Source organism: Bombina bombina, chromosome 5 (assembly GCF_027579735.1).
Source record: "Bombina bombina isolate aBomBom1 chromosome 5, aBomBom1.pri, whole genome shotgun sequence".
Lineage (NCBI taxonomy): Eukaryota > Metazoa > Chordata > Amphibia > Anura > Bombinatoridae > Bombina > Bombina bombina.
Window position 1 is genome coordinate 774,499,335 of NC_069503.1, and position 25,613 is coordinate 774,524,947.

The window sequence follows — 25,613 nt, forward strand, 5'->3', positions numbered from 1 at the left end:
TTACCTTGTCATATGTCTCCAATGGGGCTATGCTGGCCCTTGGCAACTCTCTTCATGGACTGTGATGCACTGTGTTACCTTGTCATATGTCTCCAATGGGGCTATGCTGGCCCTTGGCAACTCTCTTCATGGACTGTGATGCACTCTGTTACCTTGTCATATGTCTCCAATGGGGCTATGCTGGCCCTTGGCAACTCTCTTCATGGACTGCGATGCACTGTGTTACCTTGTCATATGTCTCCAATGGGGCTATGCTGGCCCTTGGCAACTCTCTTCATGGACAGTGATGCACTGTGTTACCTTGTCATATGTCTCCAATGGGGCTATGCTGGCCCTTGGCAACTCTCTTCATGGACTGTGATGCACTCTGTTACCTTGTCATATGTCTCCAATGGGGCTATGCTGGCCCTTGGCAACTCTCTTCATGGACTGTGATGCACTCTGTTACCTTGTCATATGTCTCCAATGGGGCTATGCTGGCCCTTGGCAACTCTCTTCATGGACTGTGATGCACTGTGTTACCTTGTCATATGTCTCCAATGGGGCTATGCTGGCCCTTGGCAACTCTCTTCATGGACTGTGATGCACTGTGTTACCTTGTCATATGTCTCCAATGGGGCTATGCTGGCCCTTGGCAACTCTCTTCATGGACTGTGATGCACTCTGTTACCTTGTCATATGGCTCAAATATTCCTTATTTTTACAAGATTATTTATAAACGTTGTTGATGTTTTCTTACATACTAATAAAAGACATGTCATTGCACGATTCTTTGTCCTCATTCTTCATTTTATTGATTGGAAGCTTTAGTTTATCTGGTTGATCCTTAAAGGGACATACCAAAAATAATGGATTTTCAAGAATCATATATGTAATACAATTGTAAATGACTTTAAGATTAACATCTCCAATGTAATTTTATTATTTGTCTTTATATATTTTTCTCAAAGCTTTATCATTGCATGATTATGATTAGCATAGTAATTATTTTATATATGTATATATAGATTGTTATTTGTGTATATATGTATATTTCAATTTTCACATCCATGTGTGTATTTAGAAACTCTGCATGAATTGATGCACCTTTAACAAATGATCTGAGGATTGATACAATGATATAATCCCTATAAAGGGTTCATTTTATTGAAATAGTATTGTCTATGTGTATCCTCCTTTTAAAAACAAAATAATGTCCCTTTAAGTGATGGTGAGCACAATTGTTAATGAATGTATTTCCATTTCTAAAGCGTTTTTGTCCTTTTTACATGAACAAGGACATATAATCTTATTAATAAACAATCTTATTGTAATGTTGACAGCACATGTATTTCATTTTCAATTCTATCTTATTGTAAAAGTGTAACCAAATAAATCTCTGTGTGTAATGCGAATATTTTAGATAATGAATATTTTTTAACAAATATGTTAACAAAATACTTCTCCTCCCATATATGGCTATAGGTAGGCTGACCATATTTCAACTTGAATAAATGACACGTTTGATCAATACATGTGTCATTATTGTTATTCCAAAACAATCTAAACATATCTTAAAACATCAATGGCATATGTATTTCTCATGTGTATCTTTTAAATATTAAAGATATACACCATAGCTATAGTTCAAGGGACAGTCAAGTCCGAAAAGATGATTCATGATTTCGTGACATTCCTAGATAGCAATCTACACACATACTAGTTACTAAAATATAAATACGTTTCTTATTGATATGCCAAGCTGTCAACTGAGTCCTTGTATTGGCTGTGGTTTTTCAGCGATCTCGGATGCGCCATGTTGCTTAAGACGTCACCTGCCAGGCTGTCCAATGATTCCTTGTATTGACTGACGTTCTTACGTGATCAAGAATGTGCCTTTTATTGGATTGCGTTTTGACGCGATCAAGGATGCGCCTTTTTTTGGTTTGCGTTCTTACGTGATCAAGAATGTGCCTTTTATTGGATGGCGTTTTGACGCGATCAAGGATGCGCCTTTTTTTTGCGTTCTTACGTGATCAAGAATGTGCCTTTTATTGGATGGCGTTCTTACGTGATCAAGGAAGCGCCATGTTAATTAAGACGTCACATGCAAAGGTAAAAAAAGTCTGATTGTATTACGTAGTCCCGCAATATTTGTTTGTGCACGTTAAACACGTTTGTGAATGAAGCCAGTTTTAAAAACCTTGCGAATATGGATTTTTTGCATCATGTTACATTGTTGACCCGTAGCTGATAAAGACCACCACATTCTCTTTTGCTGGATGTCTGGTTGAATAAAAGAACAAAAGCAAAATGTTTTCATGCATATGATATTTCGAGGCAAGTGCAAATCTCTATAGTCCATGTTGTTTAATATGTTTGTCAACAATATGTTCCTTTTTCTGAAAAATGACTGTTGTGTTTAATGTTAAAGATATCTAATTCATAAATATGCGCTATTGTGTTAGAATAAAGTAATCAATATGCATTTATCTTTATCATATGCTAAATATATGATGCCGACTTCTTCTAAATGTAATTTCGTTGTATATTTTATTAAAGGTTCATTAGACACTCACATTATAAATCAAATCTTTTAATTTGTTCTCTAGTAAGATAGTCCATTGTTTAACAAATACACGTTTTCATTTTGCTTCTGTTCAAATAAAATGTAAGTAAGTTTCATGTGAGTACCATCTCCAGCTTTCTCCTGTTTTGTGTATGATGGTGTATTGTCTTGTTTTACGTTTGTAATGGGGGTTCATCTATATTTTCAATAGAGCTAACCCGGTTTTCTTTGAAAGTGTTTAAAGCTTTGTAATATTGATATCAGTATATGTTAATCTTGTTGTTTCTAGTAGTGTCTATTACATACAGTTCTGTTAAAAATATAGTATACTGTCCCTTTAATGCAAATGTTTATTTTTGTATCATGTATGAGTTCCACATTGGTTAATCTCCAAACCATATTCATTGTTAAAACAAATGTCTTTATAAAAATAAATTAACACAATAATGTCTCTTTAAGAAAATAGACTTTATTTAACACGTCAATATAAATCTGATTTCCAAATTTATTGTTTGAACAAGTACATGTAGATATACCAACAATCTTCAAATATATGTTAGCATATGTAATTTTGTTAAAGGGACAGTTTAGAAAACAAATAATGTTTTGCATTATTCTAAAAGTCAATTTTGTAATATCAATGATATCAAATGTTTCTCACCAATTAATCATTTGTCTGTGTTTATTTTAATTTGCGAGCTAAACCTATGAGGTTCGTGTGCTCATTTCTTCGAGCTTGAAGAGTGCATGTAATCATTATACAATTTGACCACTAGAGGGCATTTGGATAGCATTTGTATATGTAAAACCTTGTGCTCATACAGCATATTATTTACCATGTATTGATCATTGATATCTAAAATGTTGTTATGTCAGAACAACAAATAAGTGGTCATTTTTCATAGTAATAGATATAAGGGTAAGCACATAAGTCACACGTATTTCTCCATGTTTTGTTGTTTCCAACTTGATAATGCGTAATACAGTGTTTTCTTTGTAATCAATAATTTTCTGACTGTCCCTTTAAGCTGTGTTATTGGCATTCAAACAGTAATATGCCATCATGGATAATTGTAATGGTAATTTTGTTTGCGATTCGGGAAACAGTTTGGACATCACATCACAGAAACCAATCAATATCATGAACAAGGATAGGTATGTGATGATGTGGTTTTCACACACTTATAACCCACACTCTGCAAACAATCTGCCTCCATGGACCCGATCCCATAGAAGTAGATTATATACAGAGTGTGGTCCACAAGTGTATGAAAACCACATCATCACATACCTATCCATTACACATTAAATAAAAAAAACATTAAACATGAAAACAAATACTTACTTCCTCTTCCTTCCCCTCTTCCCACGGGGCTGAGGCTCTGGGAGGGGCAACTGCCGACTCTGACGAGTTCTCCTTGGAGATGTTGTGGGAAGAGTGGAAGGAAGAGTACTGGGACGACCAAGGTGAGGAGGAGAAGATGGCTGAGGAGGAGAAGATGGCTGAGGAGAAGATGGCTGAAGAGGAGAAGATGGCTGAAGAGGAGAAGATGGCTCGGCAGGAGGAGATGTCCCGGCAGGAGAAGATGGGCCGGCAGGAGAAGATGGCCCAGCAGCAGGAGGCGGACCAGGAGGCAGACCAGCATGCGCCTCCCGGAAAAAATTAAACATCTCTTGGTGTAGATTAATGATTCTGTTTTGCCCTTGTTCTATTCTATTAAGTATGTTTATTATTTGGTTTTGGCCTTCAATTATTTGGTTTTGTCCATCAAGAATTCGAGTTCGGCTTTCGATATTTTGTATCCGGGAGTTACGCATCTGGTCTATGTAGTCCAGTAGAACCCGCACCTCCGCTATTTCCTCTTGTTGTGCTTGGTGGGGTACCCGTGCACGGCGGGGTGCCCGTGCACGGCGGTGTGCGGGTTCTTGAGGGGCCTCTGGTTCCGCGGCCTCCTCCTCTGCTTCCGGGGCCTCTTCATCTGCTTCCGTGCCCTCTTCGTCACGGGGGGCCTCTTCCCTCCGAAGTGGAAATTCCTCCCCACCACTCTCATCCCGGGGAGATGGAGGAGGCTGTATTTGTTGTGCTGCCTCCTCCCCAGACTCTGTATATTTAAAAAAATAAAAATTGTATATATTAGCATATTTGCAAATGAAGCTTTAAATGACTTAGCTTACGATACAATTACAAATGCAGAATCATTAATCCAGTTTGAAATCTAACAATCAATACGATTTCCGCATTTTCTAAACCGTGTTTGTGATATCTCTGGTCAATCTGAATGTTTTAGCGTTTGTTTTCAGTCTGTTTAAATGCACACCTAACCTATAGCCTAGATACTGATGTAACCGCAAAGTAATTGAATGCGTGTAAACAACGTTATAGCATTAATCTGATCCTTAAAGGGACATGAAACCCAATGTTTTATCTTTCATGATTTAGAAGCATACATTTATAATCAACTTTCTAATGTACTTTTCTTATCTAATTAGCTTCATTCTCTGGATATTCTTTGCTGAAAAGCATATCTAAATATGCTTAGAAGATGCTGATTGTTAGCTGAATATAGCTGCCTCCTGTGATTGTTTCACCGTGTGCATGGCTACTTCTTCATTAAAATATATCTCAAGAATGATTCAAATTAGGTAATATAAGTACATTTGAATGTTTTGTCAAATTGTATTCGCTACCTCAATCATGAAAGTAAAGGTTTGCGTATAGTGTCCCTTGAAATACATTCATATGTGAATTTATTCTTCAATGAGCTTACCGTCAGATGAGAATGGCAGGTTCCCGGTATCAATTGCTCCGATACCGACTACATCCACCTCGGAGATGCTGGGCCGCAACATTTCCTCCCATCGGCAGTACTAGATTTCCAGGGCAGGGCCGCCACCGGTTCCTACGGAATGTCGGGCCTCCAGGCTTAACTTTTTCTTGAGATCCATCTTACAGTCCCGGTAGCGATGTTTTATAGAGTCCATATCTCTGTTCCGGCCACCCACTGCATTGACTGCATTCCTTATTTCATTCCAGAGCCTCCTCTTCTCAGTCGGGGTAGTCTTCTGGTGCTGCAGCCTCCTATACCTGGCCATATAGGCCTCTACGAGGGCCTCCTTCTCCTCCATCGAAAACCTCGCCTCCCTAGTCGCCTTGGCCTTCCCCTGTGACGATGCCCTCTGTTTCCCGGACTGTGAAGCCCTACTCTGTCCGCCACTGGGCCCAGCCACTTGTTCATCTTGAACCAAGTGGCTGGGTCCACCCACCGCTTCCACCCCCGCTTCCTGCCCCCCTTCCTGCCCTGTTCCTCTCCTCCCCCCTCTACCTCTCCCCTGCCTGCCCTCCATCTGTTCCCTAAACTAAACCCCAAATAATCAAACAAAAAGTGAGTGTGATGAAATGAAAGGGGGTCAAAATAAAGAACTAAAAAGACAAAAAAAGTGCTGAAAGTGTGAGAGGGATCTAAAAAAACAAAGAGGGTAAGGAGTATTTAAATAAACCAAAAGAAGAAGACTAAAAGGAGGATATGTAAACTAAATGTAACTAGGGGATGGGTATGGGATAAGAGTAAATGGGATGAAAGGGAATGGGACTACAGGGAATGGGGTATGGAGTGTAGTATGAGGGGGTATGGGGTATGGAGTGTATGTAGTGTTATTGATAAGTGTATGTATGTATTGAATGTGTTTGCGTGTAAATGTGTTTAGTCTACAGAAAAATCACTCGCTCGCTAACTCACACTATTACTAATTCTCACTAACACACTACTACTAATTCTCACTAACAAACACCCCCACTAACTTTCACTAACTCCCACTACCACTAACTCACGCTCCCACTAACTGACTCACACTAGCACTAACTCTCACTAACAACTCTCACTAACAACTCCCACTACCACTAACTCACTCACGCTCCCACTAACTGACTCTCTCCCACTCGCACTAACTCCCACTAACTCACTCACGATAACACTAACAACTGACTCTCTCACGCTAACACTAACTCACTCACAATAATGCACAAACTCTCTAATCTTAAACCTCCAATCTCCAAAGACCCACCAGCAACACAGTCAAAGAAGCCATGCTTGTGTGGTGCTTATATACCCTGTGTAAATGTTTAATGATGTACCAATTTCCGTTGTAAATTGTGTTCAGGTGTGCTTTATTAGCAATTAATATTAGTGCAATGTGTATTAGTTGTGTGAATTTGCGCATGCTCATTTGGAGTTAGTATTTGTGGAATGTGTAGAATGCGATGATGTCATAGTGGTCGTTTTCGATAACATTGTCCAATAGTATTCTGTTTAAATGTGAATTTGCGATGGTGTGGTATTAGTGAAGTGTTGTATATGTATGTTTGTCCTAATATATAGTGATATTGAATGCGATTATTTTTCTAGTGTATGTATATATTTTTTATTCCTTGTTGTTATTTTCTTAAAGTATATGCGTATTCCCCGTATTAAATTTTATTAAAAATCCCCCCGCTTGTGAATGTGTAATGCTTGTGTGCTTTGTTGATTGATTGTTGTTGTGAAATATGCGGCGTATTATTGTTGTGCATGATGTGGTATGCGTCATATGACCGAGCTGTGCGTATTTCTCGCGAGATCGAGTGTTAGGTGAAAAAAGCTATTTTTTTGCTTTTCCATTGATCTCTATGGGAGACTGTCTAACGCGGGCAGTATTCCGCGTGTGACATACACGCGTTAGGAGCATCGTTAGATGGTCTTTTTTGAACTCTAAATACCGGAGTCAAACAATGCCGTGCGTTAGACATAAAACACGCGTGGCGTTAGCAACCCATCTACCGCCAAACTCCAAATCTAGCCGAATGGATTTTATCTGAAAGCAGCATAAAGTGTATATATTAATATAATTAAATATAATTTAAATTAATATAAAAAAATATGTCATAGTGATTAATTAATAACAAATTAACGGCTAGATTTGGAGTTTTGTCGGTAACGACCCGAAAAGCTAACGCTGGCTTTTTTCTGGTCGCACCATAAAAATAACTCTGGTATTGAGAGTCCACATAAAGGCTGCGTTAGGCTCCAAAAAAGGAGCGTAGAGCATATTTAACGCAGCTTCAACTCTCGATACCAGAGTTGCTTACGGACGCGGCCAGCCTCAAAAACGTGCTCGTGCACGATTCCCCCATAGGAAGCAATGGGGCTGTTTGAGCTGAAAAAAAACCTAACACCTGCAAAAAAGCCGTGTTCAGCTCCTAACGCAGCCCCATTGTTTGCTATGCGGAAACACTTCCTACGTCTGCACCTAACACTCTAACATGTACCCCGAGTCTAAACACCCCTAACCTTACACTTATTAACCCCTAATCTGCCGCCCCCGCTATCGCTGACCCCTGCATATTATTATTAACCCCTAATCTGCCGCTCCGTAAACCGCCGCTACTTACATTATCCCTATGTACCCCTAATCTGCTGCCCTAACATCGCCGACCCCTATATTATATTTATTAACTCCTAATCTGCCCCCCACAACGTCGCCTCCACCTGCCTACACTTATTAACCCCTAATCTGCCGAGCGGACCTGAGCGCTACTCTAATAAAGTTATTAACCCCTAATCTGCCTCACTAACCCTATAATAAATAGTATTAACCCCTAATCTGCCCTCCCTAACATCGCCGACACCTAACTTCAATTATTAACCCCTAATCTGCCGACTGGAGCTCACCGATATTCTAATAAATGTATTAACCCCTAAAGCTAAGTCTAACCCTAACACTAACACCACCCTAAATTAAATATAATTTACATCTAACGAAATTAATTATCTCTTATTAAATAAATTATTCCTATTTAAAGCTAAATACTTACCTGTAAAATAAATCCTAATATAGCTACACTATAAATTATAATTATATTATAGCTATTTTAGGATTAATATTTATTTTACAGGTAACTTTGTAATTATTTTAACCAGGTACAATAGCTATTAAATAGTTAAGAACTATTTAATAGTTACCTAGTTAAAATAATAACAAAATTACCTGTAAAATAAATCCTAACCTAAGTTACAATTAAACCTAACACTACACTATCATTAAATTAATTAAATAAAATATCTACAATTACCTACAATTAAACCTAACACTACACTATCAATACATTAATTAAATACAATACCTACAAATAACTACAATGAAATAAACTAACTAAAGTACAAAAAATAAAAAAGAACTAAGTTACAAAAAATAAAAAAATATTTACAAACATAAGGAAAATCTTACAACAATTTTAAACTAATTACACCTACTCTAAGCCCCCTAATAAAATAACAAAGCCCCCCAAAATAAAAAATGCCCTACCCTATTCTAAATTACTAAAGTTCAAAGCTCTTTTACCTTACCAGCCCTGAACAGGGCCCTTTGCGGGGCATGCCCCAAGAAGTTCAGCTCTTTTGTCTGTAAAAAAAAACATACAATACCCCCCCCCCAACATTACAACCCACCACCCACATACCCCTAATCTAACCCAAACCCCCCTTAAATAAACCTAACACTAAGCCCCTGAAGATCATCCTACCTTGTCTTCACCTCACCGGGTATCACACCGATCCGTCCTGGCTCCGATATCTTCATCCAACCCATGCAGGGGCTAGACATCCACTGAAGAAGTCCAGAAGAGGGTCCAAAGTCTTCATCCTATCCGGGAAGAAGAGTAGATCCGGACCGGCAACCATCATCTTCCAAGCGGCATCTTCTATCTTCATCCGATGAGGACCGGCTCCATCCTGAAGACCTCCACCGCGGACCCATCTTCATCCGGCGACGTCCAACTGAAGAATGACGGTTCCTTTAAGGGATGTCATCCAAGATGGCGTCCCTCGAATTCCGATATGCTGATAGGATTCTATCAGCCAATCGGAATTAAGGTAGGAATATTCTGATTGGCTGATGGAATCAGCCAATCAGAATCAAGTTCAATCCGATTGGCTGATCCAATCAGCCAATCAGATTGAGCTCGCATTCTATTGGCTGTTCCGATCAGCCAATAGAATGCGAGCTCAATCTGATTGGCTGATAGAATCCTATCAGCCAATCGGAATTCGAGGGACGCCATCTTGGATTACGTCCCTTAAAGGAACCGTCATTCTTCAGTTGGACGTCGCCGGGTGAAGATGGGTCCGCGGTGGAGGTCTTCAGGATGGAGCCGGTCCTCATCGGATGAAGATAGAAGATGCCGCTTGGAAGATGATGATTGCCGGTCCGGATCTACTCTTCTTCCCGGATAGGATGAAGTCTTTGGACCCTCTTCTGGACCTCTTCAGCCGCCGGAAGATGGATCGCCAGCCCCCGCTTGGGTTGGATGAAGATTTTGGAGCCAGGACGGATCGGTGAACCTGGTATGGTGAAGACAAGGTAGGATGATCTTCAGGGGCTTAGTGTTAGGTTTATTTAAGGGGGGTTTGGGTTAGATTAGGGATATGTGGGTGGTGGGTTGTAATGTTGGGGGGGTATTGTATGTTTTTTTTTACAGGCAAAAGAGCTGAACTTCTTGGGGCATGCCCCGCAAAGGGCCCTGTTCAGGGCTGGTAAGGTAAAAGAGCTTTGAACTTTAGTAATTTAGAATAGGGTAGGGCATTTTTTAATTTTGGGGGCTTTGTTATTTTATTAGGGGGCTTAGAGTAGGTGTAATTAGTTTAAAATTGTTGTAATATTTTTCTTATGTTTGTAAATATTTTTTTATTTTTTGTAACTTAGTTCTTTTTTATTTTTTGTACTTTAGTTAGTTTATTTCATTTTAGTTATTTGTAGGTATTGTATTTAATTTATTTATTGATAGTGTAGTGTTAGGTTTAATTGTAGGTAATTGTAGGTATTTTATTTAATTAATTTATTGATAGTGTAGTGTTAGGTTTAATTGTAACTTAGGTCAGGATTTATTTTACAGGTAAATTTGTAATTATTTTAACTATTTTAGCTATTAAATAGTTCTTAACTATTTAATAGCTATTGTACCTGGTTAAAATAAATACAAAGTTACCTGTAAAATAAATCTTAATCCTAAAATAGCTATAATATAATTATAATTTATATTGTAGCTATATCAGGGTTTATTTTACAGGTAAGTATTTAGCTTTAAATAGGAATAATTTATTTAATAAGAGTTAATTAATTTCGTTAGATTAAAATTATATTTAACTTAGGGGGGTGTTAGTGCTAGACTTAGCTTTAGGGGTTAATACATTTATTAGAATAGCGGCGAGATTCGGTCGGCAGATTAGGGGTTAATAATTGAAGTTAGGTGCCGGCGATGTTAGGGAGGGCAGGTTAGGGGTTAATAAATATAATATAGGGGTCGGCGATGTTAGGGCAGCAGATTAGGGATACATAGGGATAATGTAGCTGGCGGCGGCGTGCGGACGGCAGATTAGGGGTTAATAAGTGTAGGTAGCTGGCGGCGACGTTGTGGGGGGCAGATTAGGGGTTAATAAATATAATATAGGCAGCAGATTAGGGGTATATAAGGATAACGTAGGTGGCGGTCGGCAGATTAGGGGTTAAAAAAATTTAATCGAGTTGCGGCGATGTGGGGGGACCTCGGTTTAGGGGTACATAGGTAGTTTATGGGTGTTAGTGTACTTTAGAGTACAGTAGTTTAGAGCTTTATGAACCGGCGTTAGCCCAGAAAGCTCTTAACTACTGACTTTTTTCTGCGGCTGGAGTTTTGTCGTTAGATTTCTAACGCTCACTTCAGACACGACTCTAAATACCGGAGTTAGAAAAATCCCATTGAAAAGATAGGATACGCAATTTACGTAAGGGGATCTGCGGTATGGAAAAGTCGCGGCTGGAAAGTGAGCGTTAGACCCTTTTTTGAGTGACTCCAAATACCGGAGGTAGCCTAAAACCAGCGTTAGGAGCCTCTAACGCTGGTTTTTCACGGCTACCGCCCAACTCTAAATCTAGCCGATACTGCTGTATTTTTTTAAAAAGCGCCAGTGTCAATAACTTTGTTAAGTCCATCAGGGTATAGTGACCCGAATCTATAGATTCAGTAAGTCTCGCTTTGGCAAAGTCTGGACATTCTATTTTGATAATTAGTGGGTAAAACAACTTTTAACGGTGTAATTTTCCTTTGGCATTGTTCGGTACCATGTATGTGAGTATGGTGTCTGGAAGTGCTGTATTTATTGGAACCCCTTTTTACGCTCCTAAGGTGTTCTGACCATCTTCGGCGTACCTTCCTGCACGTGCGTCCTATGTAGATCACAAAAACAGGAAATACAGTACACAACATATGTTGAATCACAGGTGATTCTTTGAGACAAATGGAATGTCTCTCCTGTACTATGTGATCTAATAAGTGTCATTCCATCAGTAATATATTCACACATATGGCACCTACTATGTTTACATTTGTAGGGTGCCTATCTTTAATTTAGTTTTTGTTTCAACATAGGTATTTTTTTTGTAGTTAAGGCCACGTTTGCACATCACCACTTTGCTAGTAGCTAATCTCTCTTTCAACGTCGGTGCTCTCCTAAAGGTACACGTAGGATGCTTATCTAGTATTTGTTTAAATATAGGGTCACTTAACAGTAAGCTCCAATGTTTGGACACAATCTTTTTGATTTTTTTATGATTCGTGTTGTACCTAGTTATGAAAGAGGTCCTATGATGGGTAGTTTCCAATTGTCTAGCTTTTTTTGTGAATAAGTCCTTTCTATTAAGGGTCTGTGTTCTTAAAAAGCCAGATTCAATTATTGTGTCAGGATAATGTTTTTCTTTAAACCTACTCTTCAGGATGTTGCTCTGTATATCATAGGTTCCTAATTCAGTACAGTTTCTACGTATCTGGCGGCACAAGATTGGACAAGATCATTAGAATCCCATGTTAGACATACATCAAGGAAATCAATTTTATCCTGTTGTATATTCCATGTGAAATCTAGACCCATGTCGTTGCTGTTAATTTCTTTCATATAATATTCAATAGACTCTAGTGGCCCTGGCCCATTCCAGACAAATAGCAGTTTGTCAATAAAACAACCATAGAAGACCAGATTGCTATTATTATTATTATCATCAGGTATTTGTAGAGCACCAACAGGTTCCGCAGCACTATGGACATAGGTGGTATATAAAAAACAATTATAGGGATCAAATGGGGAGAGAGGATCCTGCCAAGAGTTGCACTGTTGTTGTTGGCTCTTATGAAGGTGAACTACAAAGAGTTAGGCTCATAGGGTTACATGCTATGAGGTTTTAGGGGATAGCAGTGGAGATAGGAAGGTTAAGCGTCCCTGAATAGTAGAGTCTTCAGGGAGCACTTGAAGCTTTTAAAACTAGGGGAGATTCTTGTGGAGTGAGGCAGAGAGTTCCATTAAATGGGAGCCAGTCTAGAAAAATCTTGTAGACGGAATGTGAGGAGGAAACAAGAGAGGAGGAGAGGAGGTGATCATTAGCGGATCGAAGGGGACGGAAGGGAGAGTATCTGGAGACAAGGTCTGAGATGTAGGGGGGAGCAATGCAATTGAGGGCTTTGTGTGTCAGAGTGAGAATTTTGTGTTTAATCCTGGAGGCAAGAGGAAGCCAGTGAAGGGATTGGCAGAGAGAGGTGTGGCAGATGAAAAGCAACGTGCAAGGAAGATGAGCCTGTCAGGGCATTCATTATGGATTGTAAAGGAACTAGGCGGCAGCTAGGGAGACCAGAGAGGATAGAGTTGCAGTAGTCGGGCGGGAAAGGATGAGAGAGTGGATTAAAATCTTTGTTGTGTCTTGTGTAAGGAAATGTCTAACTTTAGTGATGTTTTTAAGGTGGAAGCGGCAGGCTTTAGCGAAGGACTGAATGTGAGGGGTGAAAGAAAGATCTGAGTCAAGTGTGACCCCAAAACATCGGGCATGTGAGGTTGGGGTAATGATGGAGTTATCAACAGTTATAGAGACATGGGGGGTAGAGATTTTGGAAGAAGGGGGGAAAATAAGGAGCTTAGTTTTGGAGAGATTTAGCTTGAGGTAGTGAGAGGACATCCAAGATGAGATATGAGAGAGACAGTTAGTGACACGGGTTAGCAAGGAAGGAGATAGTTCTGGTGCAGAGAGGTAGATTTCGGTATCGTCGGCATACAAATGATAATGAAACCTGTGGGACTTTATTAAGGAACCGAGTGAGGATGTGTAGATTGAGAAGAGAAGGAGACTGAGGACAGAGCCTTGCGGTACCCCAACAAAAGAGGTAACTGGGCAGTGGATGCCCCAGAGAAGGCTACACTAAAGGTACGGTTAGACAGATAGAAAGAGAACCAAGAGAGTTGTGTCACAGATGCCAAAGGATTGGAGGGTATGGAGCAATAGAGGGTGGTCAACAGTATTAAAGGCTGCAGACAGATCAAGGAGGATAAGTAGAGAGAAGTGGTCTTTTGATTTTGCTGTAAGTAGGTCATTGGTAACCTTAACAAATGCTGTCTCTGTTGAGTTAAGGGGCGAAATCCAGATTGCAGTTGGTCAAGGAGGGAGTTTAAATCTATGGAAAGAGAAATCAGAAGCGCCACATGGCCCAATATTGTTTGGTCCAGAACTTGTAGATCTTAAAGTAATAAGTAAACTCACATTTAGTAGAGCACCTCAAGTAGTGCTAAATATGCAGTCTGGGGTCTATTCGGTCACCCAGAAGACCAACTTCCTGCACAGGAGCTGATGTCTGTGTGGACAGAAAGGAGACACAGGTGCCTATATGGCCTAGTATTGTTGGTACAGAGATACAGACATAAACAATGAGAGGAATGGTACTTGCAATGGATAAAGCACCTCTTGTGATGCTATAGAAGCATGAAGGGATCAATTCAGTCACCCAACAGACTTGTAGCCAGGCATCCAGGTGGATTCAATAGTGCAGAGGATACCACAATGAACCAGATGTAATTTTCCTCAGAAAAAAGGAAGATATATCCCAAAGAAAATACAGCAAGTGTTCAAAATGCTAAAAATTGACTTTAATAAAAATGTGTAAAATCACAGGCAACGCGTTTCTCAGCCAATGGCTGCTTCATCAGGCTTCATAAAATGTTTACTGAACACTTGCTAAAATATATACCCTAAATCAAAATAAATTGATATAGAACAGGTGATAGTGGGAGAGGTCCACTTAATTGGTAATGTTCTCCCAACCAATCAAATAAAATAGAGCACACATTATACAATAAACAATGTGACATACAATACATAATCACAAATTACATCTATAATCCTAATTAATATTATTCATATTGTATTTCATTTGTGCAAACATATTTAATAAAATTTATAAATCAAAAAATCATACCTTATTGTAAGTCAAATATTGTGTAAGCACTGAGGGATTTTGAATAACATGCATATTTGATTAGAATAGATCACAACAATTCCAATGTTTATAAGTGATATGAGTTTGAGGTAAATGTAACAGTCAGCTGTTACCTAGTTGCTGCGTGTGGTTCAAATTAGGTGCCGACGAAGTTGGCGTCCTAAGGCGCTAAGTGCGCATGACAAGCCACAGTGGGTCTATCAAATCAAGATGGCTCAGTGACCAATGAGAACAACCAGCGTGGCGCTAGCTAATAGGTCAAATCAAGATGGCTCAGTGACCCATAAGAATAACAAGCGTGGTGCTAGCTAATACAATGGGGAGGGGGGCGTGATCAATCACCTCCGGACCACAGCCTCAGATATATGTCCTATAAACATTATTATTAAAATTAAATTAAAATCAGACAAAAACACATCAATATTGGGACAGACAAAGGGGAGCCCGATGGTTAAATGCACCTAAACTTGTCTAGTAGAAATAATCCTACTGCCACTGGATGTGAAATATATCGGTCAAAACAGTGAATGTTGCCGAACAAATTTTAACACAGTTGTGACAGTATGGGATAGCGGGGAGCGTCAAAACCGCATAACCAACCACAACTTGTCAGAATAACATTTGAGCAGATGATTGGATGTACTATATGTCAGTCAAACAACCTGTTTGCTAGTAGGATAAAACATTGTATGCTCAATGCACCGATGAATGTGTTGTGTATCAAAGGGGCATAATAACTCGAGTGTCTAGAGTTAAGAGATCCAACCACACAGACCCCCAACCAATAATTAATAAAGATAATGTAGTGTGGTAAAAATTACCATAATACTAACATCAGTACCAAAACTACTGGACATTTAGTAACAATATTCTCGTTACATGACTTAATAGAGAGCCATACAAACCGTCTATATCCAAAGGATATTGACAGATACAGTTACTCCACTAAAAACAATATCTAGGAAATATCAGAGAATTTTTTATCATAATAGTAGACACATGCTTAGCACAATACATGACAGTTTATTCATTAGATCGAGATCTATCTAATATTGACATGGTGATTAGCAGGAAAATTGCTAAATCCGTGGGAAAAAGCAAGGGATATAATACTCTTGAGATATGTAAAAATAATATAATTGATAATCTCAATACATATTATAATTAAATTAATATAATTGATGGGGCAGCAAAAATAAATTAATCAAATGCTGTCGTGGTAATGAGATGGAAGAAGGAGTTACCAATCTAAAGGGGGCATGTTATAAGTCATATCTAATATGACATGATGTTCTCAACTAGGTAGAATACATATAGTATTGAGTTGTTATTGATACCAACACAAACCCATGAGATACAACCATGTTCCCAATGGGCTCATATGGTACAAATGTAATGCATATATATGCACACACCCAACACACACACATATATGTATATATATGTGTATGCACACATATACACACAATAGTATATATATATATATATATATATATATATATGCACTCACCCATGTGTGTCCAAAATGAATGAATAAATATTTACAATGGGAGATAATTTGGATATAGGCAAGTGGGTTCCCTAAATATCCAAGGATAAGGGACCAGTAGAAGATATCTGGCCAAGAAATAAAGTTAGTCAGGAGGCCAATTGATCAATTACGATAGAATAACATAATCCTACCTATAGCGAAGATGACTAACACTCATAAGTCAAAAGCTGCTAAATCGACACATTCATTAAGGCCATCAGGGGCCAGCGTATGTAATTTGTGGATCCAGTAAGTCTCTCTACGTTGTAGAGTGAGCATAGCGTTGTGACTATTGGGAGAAATTTGTTCTATAGGTAGTATAGAGAGTGTTTTAGCACTACCTTTGTGTGCAAAAGCACAATGTCTAGAGAGACTATGTTTCAAGAATTTCTTTTTGATGTTGTAAGTATGCTCACTCCATCGTTTTTTAATGGTACGTCCAGTACGTCCTACATATTGGACCCCACAAACACAACTAACGAGATATACAACATAGGTAGACTCACAGGACAACCTTTTTGTAATTTTAAATTGTTCTCCTGTCTGATTGGATGAAAAAATGTTGGTTCCACTTTTCACGACTTTGCACATATTGCACCTCGGTTTCATACATTTAAAAATTCCATATCTTGGTAAAAAAATTACCCAAAAAAGTCCTGTTAGTCCCTAGGAGGGAGTTTAATGCAAGGAAATAGGATAGACCTGCATATACTAGCTTTCAAGAAGCTTGGAGGCAAGAGGTAGTAGGGAAATAGGGTGGTAGTTGCATGGGGAGGTTGGATCGAGAGAAGGTTTTTTGAGGATAAGTGTGACTAATGCATGTTTAAGAGATGTGGGAATTATACCAGTGCTAAAGGAGAGGTTGAAGATGTCTGTGAGTATAGGGGTAAGGGTAGAAGAGAGGGAGGGGAGTAGTTGTGAGGGGATGGGGTCGAGAGGACAGGTAGTGAGGTGAGAGGATAGTATAAGGGCAGAAACATCATCCTCTGTAACAAGGGCGCAAAAGAGCTAAATTTATGGCTATGTGGGTTTTGGATGATTGTGAGCTTCTGAGGGGGTGGGAGACCGGTAGTATGTTGAGAGCTGATTTCATTTCTGATGGAGTCGATTTTGTTGTTGAAGTAGCTGGTAAAATCTTGGGCTGAGAGAAAAGTTGTGGTGGGAGGTGGGGGTGGGCGGAAAAGAGTATTGAATGTGGAGAACAGACGTTTGGGGTTTGAAGAAAGAGTAGAGATAAGAGTAGAGAAGTAGTGTTGCTTATAAAAATTAAGGGCAGAATAGTTAGAGTTTAAAATGAACTTATAGTGAAGAAAGTCAGCAGAACTCTGAGATTTCTTCCAGTGTCGCTCAGCAGTACGGAACATCTGCGTAGATACCGTGTCAGAGGAGTATGCCAGGGCTGAGGATGAGTGTATGTTTTCTGAGTTATGGTAGGTGGGGCCAGGTTATCAAGGACCGATGTAAGGGTGGAGTTATAGTGACAGATGGATTCATCAGGACATAAAAAGGAAGGGATAGAAGAGAGAAGAGGTTCGAGAGAGCTAGCGAGCTGTTTCTGATCTAATGACTTAATTCTTCTGTGAAGTTTAATGTAAGGGGTAGAAGGAGGGAGAGTTGTAGGGAGGGAGGTGATGGTGGTGGTCAGAAAGAGGAAAAGGTGAGTTTTGAAGTTTGAGATAGTGCATCGATAACTGAAAATCAGATCAAGGGAGTGACCATCTTTGTGAGTGGGAGAGTCAGTCCATTGTGACAGGCCGAAAGAGGAAGTGAGTTGCAGAAGTTGCTTTGTTGAGGAGGCAGTGGGATTATCAACAGGGAGGTTGAAGTCACCGAGAATCAGGGCAGGGGTATCTGAGGAAAGGAAGTAAGGTAGCCAGGTGGCAAAGTGATCTAGAAATAGAGTTGCGGAACCAGGGGAGCGGTATATGACTGCAACACATATAGAGAGGAGAGATAATAAGTGAATCATGTGTGTTTCGAATGAAGAAAATGTGAGTGAAGAGAAGGGCTGTATTTGTTAAAAGGTGCAAGGAGAGGAAAGTAAAATACCAACACCACCTCCTTGTCTATTGTCAGACCTAGGAGTGTGGCTGAAGTGGAGACACCCATATGACAGTGCAGCAGAGGAAGCAGTGTCTGAAGGAGAGAGCCAGGTTTCTGTGAGAGCAAGAAGATTGAGAGAGTGGGAGATAAAGAGGTCATGGATAGAAGTGACTAAAAAGAATCAGTAAACAACTGATGTTGAGGTACACCTGGATAGCACTCACATTCCTGCTCATTAAATTAATGAGCTAGATAAGTTTCAGACTGATGGAAAAAAAAGACACACATTTAAAATCCTTTGACAAAGCCAGGTTACTGGCGAAACATTTTAGGGGATAGTGGTTGTGCTTTATTTTAAACTGTTAGATTTGATATCGGCATTATTTGCGCTCCAACTCATAATAGTGTATTTAACTATAATTATGTGACACTGAATGTAGCGCATAATATTTGCAACTACCGTGGTGGTTAACCAGGTACGGCGCTGGGCTACCAGTGTCCGGTTGATATTAAAGGTATAGGCCGGTAAAAGTTATTCAGAACCTTAGCGTAACATCTAGTAATTATAGTGGTTGCGAATTAGGCACACAGCAGGGCTGTCAGAGCCCCAATGACTTGGAAGGTATAGGCCGGTATAACTTATTGAGACTTAAAGGTATAGGCCGGTAAAAGTTATTTAGAACCTTAGCGAAATATTTTATTTTAGCACATAGCAGGGTTGTCTGAGCCCAAACGACCAGGAAGGTATAGGCCGGTATAACGTATTTAGACTTCAGTGCCTTGCATCAGTAACTACCGCAGCGGTGATCTAGGCACCTCACTAGGCTGTCAACATTATTACGGTAATATAGCGGTAATCAAGGTATAGGCCGGTAAACTATGCAGTGGTGATATAGGCACCTCGCTGGGCTAATAATATTATAGAGATATCACAGTGACATTGATGGTATATGCCCACTTAACTATATTCCAATAATATCCTTGTACTAACATCTAGCACCGATGTTTTGGTAAGGGACATAAATATACTTACAAGTTGATTTTATAACAGTAAGTGGATGACAACGGATTTATGTCCATACACTAACCCCACAGTATGAATGTTATACTGAGCGAGTGAATCATAGGTATATACTGATATAACAAACCTTAGCCGGTGACTACAGCTACGTGACCGGTAATCACTAAATACCGTTGACACCTTCTAATAGCTTTACCCATATATAGGTATAGGCCGGTAACGGTTTAGCTGAGAAAAATATTCTTATGTGACCGGAGATTACCAAATACCGGAGACATCCTCCTATAGCTTCACTCACATACAGGTATAGGCCGGTAACATTTTATCTTAGGCTTTTTCAGTCCACATACAGGAATACTGATAGAAAATTAATAGTATTGAATACAAAATAAGAACGTTGGTAATTTGCAACTCATTACTGCCGCAGCATTAGTCAGTTGACGCAGTGAAAGACTGTTCACCCTGAAAAACTGGTGAGATTATAATAAATTTATATCAGTAGCATAGGCAGATAATATGTAATTTTCTGAATACACATGCTGCGAAAGAATTAAGTATAACCCAAAAACTTAAACGTAACACACCGAAAATATTGTTATAAACCACAGTATAGGCTGGTAACACAGTGATAAGAACTTTTTGATTACTAATACCTACCTAGGTAACCTGAGGGATATGTGTGAAAACAAGTAGTAACAACTGGTTGTATTCATTAAAATCAACCTCTCTAGCACTAAATTAACCAACAGTACTAGTGGCAACTAGTCATAATACAAGGAACGATTAGTAAGTTGTATTAATTTAATATCTAACACTCTAATATAACGTATAAGCATATTTATGGCGCCGAACAAATTCAGAATCTGGTGACTGTATAATGAATATATACAAATAAAGAGTGACAATAAGATTCATTTTCATTTTGTGACATTGGCCAGCTCTTTCCAGATACACCAACCAGATTTACTTTCATTACTTTGGAAGCCAATTACAGCGCATGTCAGATTGCAATCTGTATTCTTAAGTCTTACTATTAAGATAGATAGCGGCAGAACTTATGTCTCACACACTGACTGTATAAGGGGAGAGTGACATCCAGCTTATTTGGAAACATAATTACAGCAACTGACACAGATCAGCAACCTAGAAAGTCAAATATTTCATTTTACCGATATATCAAAGCCAATACTATATATATTCCAAATAATTCAATCCTACTGCGAGTAAGACTCCATTATGTGACCTAAGCATAGCAGCCCACCACCATCATCTCCATTTAACTACATTAGCTGAGGTATTACTAGCCATGTTAATTCTTGGCCTCAGTTTTATGAGCTAGATCAATATCTATAATAAATTATCACTAAAGCCCATATCACTGGAGAATATATAGTCCTTTATTATCCAACCCGAAGGTTACCCCCATGGGCAGTAGTTTATTGAGTATATATACTGATATGATACTAACGTTGATATTAAATGTGTGTCTTTTTGTAAATATATTATTTTAATATTTCTATTAAAAGTTATATTTTAATTTCAGTGCTTTACATTCCATCCATCAGTCTGAAAATTATCTATCTCATTAATTTAATGAGCAGGAATGTGAGTGCTATCCAGGTGTAAGTTGTTTACTGATTCTTTTTAGTCATAATTTCAGTACACAGCACCCCGATCTTTCATTTGTTGATTGCAGCACATTAAGTTAGCTGACTAATCTTATAAGAAACGATATTCCTGCATTACATTTTAGTAGTGCCTTAGTAACAATCAGTTTGTTTCAATGGATAGAAGTGAGTTTGTTGCAAACAGAGCGAGAGTTCCATAGTGCATAAGTGAAGGGGGTGGTGGCTTTAGATGCAAGAGGAATAAGATTAAGGTTACCAAAGTTTTGTTTTTGAAGCCTATTGAAGGGCACACATTGCTATCCCATTTTGCATTATATATAAACCTGCTTGCAAAACTTGTTGCAAATTCGGTCCCCATGGCCGTTCCTCTAATTTGAATTTAAAACTCATCTAAAAATGTAAAGTAGTTATAAGTTAATATAAAACTTATTAGTTCTATAAAATAATCTTTTTGTTTGACAGACATACAGGGATCATCATTTAAATATTTTTCTACTGCTTGCAAGCCCAAACTCTGCATGATATTCGAATAAAGGGCACTAACATCACAGGATAACCAAAATAAACAGTCTCCTTTTTTAATATTAGACAGTTTAAATAGGAGATCAGTTGTATCCTTGATATATGACCGTAATTGTATAACGTGTCTCTGAAAGTAAAAATCTATGTATTGATAATCTATCTGTCATACTATTAACCTTTTAATGCCGTTATGCCATTCTATTCTGTCATAATTATACTGGGCTTTAAAGCCGTTATGACGGAATAGAACGTCATAGCCAACGGCTGTCCTGAAGCCTTCTGTGCTTCCAGGATTTGATTGTAGTCTGGAGGGCGTTCCTAGGGTTGTAGGGACACCCCCCCCCCCCCCCGACGCAATCCAGTAATTGAAATCTCGTGATCGTGTGCACGATCACGTAGTTTCAATTTGTCTACATCGGAACAGTTGTTCCGATGTCGACACTTTAACCCAGTCACAAAAGGGTTAATGCCGGCGATAATAGATCTGCCGGGAGGTTTTGATACACGTTTGTGTATCTTGCGCAAGTGATAATAATATGGGATATTGGGATTTCTAGGGGTTAGATAATTTTTCTCCCTATTATTAATAATTCCTTCATTACCGCCAAACTTAATGATTGTGATTAAATCTTTCATAAATACATCTTTGGGATCTTTATCCAATTTCTTATAGTATTCTTCATCAAGCAAAATTCATAATGTAATCCTCATAATTTTGTATGACAATCCCTCCCCCTTTGTCCACCTGATGAATGATAACGTTGTCATCTGATGCTAAATTATCAAGAGCTATTTTTTCATTAGGCCAAATATTATTCTGTTTGCTATTGTTTCTAGGTAATCTCTCAAAATGTTCCATAATTATGCTGTGAAATAGATCTATGTAGGCTATATCTTCCTTTTTAGGACAAAAAGTTGAGGGTAATGCTAAATTGGTATGAATGGTACCTTTAAACAATTCATCATAGAGATCATCAGGATCTAAATAGATTACAGATGCCCCCTGTTTGACCTCCATATTGTCTGTTAACTGCGGTGTCGCGTTTATTTTCTGATTCTTTAGTTGTTTGTTGGCACAATATATCTGTAAAGAGAGTTTCCTCGTAAATTTGTTACGGTCAACAAACAACTCAAACATTTTATGTGAATTAGAAGGGCAAAACCTGAGTCCCTTACCCAAAATTCTGATTTTATCATCACTTAAAGTTCTATCTAATAAATTAAAAATACCCTTGATTAATTGTTGTAGCTTCTTTGCCTTGGTGGTATATCCCCTTCCCCGTTTGTGTATGTTCTTTTGTTTCTGCCTAATTGTTGATGTTGGGTGTTTGCCCTTCTTTCCTCCACAATAGGGTTAGGGGTATTCGTTCCTCTGTAGAAAGTAAAAAAGAAATTGTATTTCTACAGCAACCATTACTTTAGTTGGAAATTAAATATTCCATACAGTCAGTTTCGCCAGATACGTAGAAACTGTACTGAATTAGGAACCTATGATACACAGAGCAACATCCTTAAGAGTAGGTTTAAAGAAAAACATTATCCTGACACTATAATTGAATCTGGCGTTTTAAGAGCATGGACCCTTAATAGAGAGGACTTATTCATAAAAAAGCTAGACAATTGGAAACTACCCATCATAGGACCTCTTTCATAACTAGGTACAACACGAATCATAAAAAAATCCAAACGATTGTGTCCAAACATTGGAGCTTATTGTTAAGAGACCCCATATTCAAATACTAGATAAGCATCCCACTTGTACCTTTAAGAAGGCACCGACATTGAAAGAGAGATTAGCTCCTAGCAAAGTGGTGATGTGCAAACGTGGCCTTAACTACAAAAAAATTACCTATGGTGAAACAAAAACTAAATTAAAGATAGGCACCTACAAATGTAAACATAGTACGTGCCATGTGTGTGAATATATTACTGATGGAATGACACTTATTAGATCACATAGTACACGAGAGACATTCCATTTGTCTCAAAGAATCACCTGTGATTCAACATATGTTGTGTACTGTATTTCCTGTCTACAGTACGCACATGCAGGAAGGTACGCCGAAGAAGGGCAGAACACCTTAGGAGCATAAAAAGGGGTTCCAATAAATACAGCACTTCCAGACACCATACTCACATACATGGTACCGAACAATGCCAAATGAAAATCACACCATTAGAAGTTGTTTTACCCAATAATTATCAAAATAGAATGTCCAGACTTCGCCATCGCAAGACTTACTTGATCTAAAGATTCGGGTCACTATACCCTGATGGACTTAATAAAGTTATTGACACTGGCGCTTTTTTAAAAATACAGCAGTATATTTGTTAATTATTAATCACTATTGACATATTTTTTATATTAATTTAAAATAAATGTAATTAATTTAATATATTCACTTTATGCTGCTTTTAGATAAAAATCATTATATATCATTATTATCTTCACTTTGTATGACACTTATCTTTATTTATTTATTTATAGTATAGACCGCACTGACTATAGATTTTTTTGTATAGGTTATAAGAAGTTATTTCTTCACTTTGTATGACACTTATCTTTATTTATTTATAGTACAGATCGCACTGACTGTAGGTTTCTGTATAGCTTATAAGAAGTTATTTTTTTGCTTTTTATGTACAAGCTAACGGCTAGATTTTGAGTTTTGTCGGTAACGACCCGCGTAGCTAACGCTGGCTTTTTTCTGGCCGCACCTTTTAAATACCTCTGGTATTGAGAGTTCACAGAATGGCTGCGTTAGGCTCCAAAAAGGGAGCGTACAGGCATATTTAACGCCACTGCAACTCTCGATACCATTGTTGCTTACGGACGCGGCCAGCTTCAAAAACGTGCTCGTGCACGATTCTCCCATAGAAAACAATGGGGCTGTTTGAGCTGAAAAAAAAACCTAACAAGGTTTTAAGGTAGGAAAATTCTGATTGGCTGATGGAATCAGCCAATCAGAATCAAGCTCAATCCGATTGGCTGATCCGATCAGCCAATCAGATTGAGCTCGCATTCTATTGGCTGTTCCGATCAGCCAATAGAATGCGAGCTCAATCTGATTGACTGATCGGATCAGCCAATCGGATTGAACTTGATTCTGATTGGCTGATTCCATTAGCCAATCAGAATTTTCCTACCTTAATTCCGATTGGCTGATAGAATCCTATCAGCCAATCGGAATTCGAGGGACGCCATCTTGGATGACGTCCCTTAAAGGAACCGTCATTCTTCAGTTGGACGTCGTCGGAAGAAGATGGGTCCGCGCTGGAGGTCTTCACGATGGAGCCGGTCCTCATCGGATAAAGATAGAAGATGCCGCTTGGAAGAAGATGGTTGCCGGTCCGGATCTACTCTTCTTCCCGGATAGGATGAAGACTTTGGACCCTCTTCTGGACTTCTTCAGTCGTCGGATGATGGATGTCTAGCCCCCGCTTGGGTTGGATGAAGATATCGGAGCCAGGACGGATCGGTGTGATACCCGGTGAGGTGAAGACAAGGTAGGAAGATCTTCAGGCGCTTAGTGTTAGGTTTATTTAAGGGGGGTTTGGGTTAGATTAGGGGTATGTGGGTGGTGGGTTGTAATGTTGGGGGGGGGGTATTGTATGTGTTTTTTTACAGGCAAAAAGCTGAATTTCTTGGGGCATGCCCCGCAAAGGGCCCTGTTCAGGGCTGGTAAGGTAAAAGAGCTTTGAACTTTTGTCATTTAGAATAGGGTAGGGCATTTTTTTTATTTTGGGGGGCTTTGTTATTTTATTAGGGGGCTTAGAGTAGGTGTAATTAGTTTAAAATTGTTGTAATATTTTTCTAATGTTTGTAAATATTTTTTTATTTTTTGTAACTTAGTTCTTTTTTATTTTTTGTACTTTAGTTAGTTTATTTAATTGTATTTATTTGTAGATATTGTATTTAATTCATTTATTGATAGTGTAGTGTTAGGTTTAATTGTAGGTAATTGTAGGTATTTTATTTAATTTATTTATTGATAGTGTAG